The sequence below is a fragment of the Nomia melanderi genome, unplaced genomic scaffold, assembly GCF_051020985.1.
Source record: "Nomia melanderi isolate GNS246 unplaced genomic scaffold, iyNomMela1 scaffold0095, whole genome shotgun sequence".
Taxonomy (NCBI): Eukaryota; Metazoa; Arthropoda; class Insecta; order Hymenoptera; family Halictidae; genus Nomia; species Nomia melanderi.
In genome coordinates, this window is record NW_027475210.1 from 10,119 (window position 1) to 11,066 (window position 948).

General features: G+C 48.7%; 1 non-coding gene across 1 annotated transcript; it reads left to right on the top strand.

The window, feature by feature from the left end:
• The first annotated feature begins 559 nt into the window (after positions 1–559).
• Positions 560–714, top strand: LOC143175501 (5.8S ribosomal RNA). Its single transcript, XR_013000261.1, has one exon. It is a non-coding gene; the product is annotated as a 5.8S ribosomal RNA (ribosomal RNA).
• The last annotated feature ends 234 nt before the right edge of the window (positions 715–948 follow it).

Genomic DNA, 948 nt, shown 5'->3' on the forward strand with positions numbered 1-948 from the left:
ACGAAGGGACCGGCCGTGAAGCTCGTTTTAAAGCCGCGCGTCTGACACCCAACTCTTGCGCGCCAATTTCGCGGCAAGAGATAACATGGGACGAATGACCGGCAAAGAGCCAGCTGTGAAGTCTTTTTTCATTATTTGCTTTCAATCGATCGATCGGTACGATTCGTGCAACGTTTCGCGCGATGCGACGCGAAAACATGCGCGCAACAATAGATGCGTCTGATCGGAAGAACGCGAGGGTCGACTGCACGCGATGGATTCAGTATCGGGTAGGATACAAAATATATCCCCGTCGTTTCCACGCGTGCGAGTCTTCTGCGTCTTTCGCGGGTTTTTGAATGCACTATACGCCCGGAACGTCGAGAAATATATACATATTACTTGAACGTTTTTCGTCTCGAAAGGCTTCGGTGTCGTCTCCAAGGCGACGCCTGAATCTCCTTCGCGCGCTGGTCGGAGATTCAGGTATCAACTTTTATCTTCTATTTGAAAGAAGAGAGATATTAGGTCGAACAAATGAGAATAAAATTATATATGTGAAATATAAAATTTATACGATTACCCTGAACGGTGGATCACTTGGCTCGTGGGTCGATGAAGAACGCAGCTAATTGCGCGTCAACGTGTGAATTGCAGGACACATGAACATCGACATTTCGAACGCACATTGCGGTCCACGGATACAATTCCTGGACCACGCCTGGCTGAGGGTCGTTTACGTACCATACACTGCTTGCGTAGCTCTGTCAAATCCCCGCCGTCGTTCACCTCTTCGGATCGAACGTTTTTTTACCGAAGGGCGCAAAGAACGTTTCTGAGTCGGGTTAAGAGAAGGATGCTACGTACGAGCGAACGATGGGTGTCTCGTCGGCGTTTGTCGCGGACACGCGAAAATTCTGTGAATTTCACGGACAGTGTACGTTCTAGTTGTTGCAAAACGATCGGAAT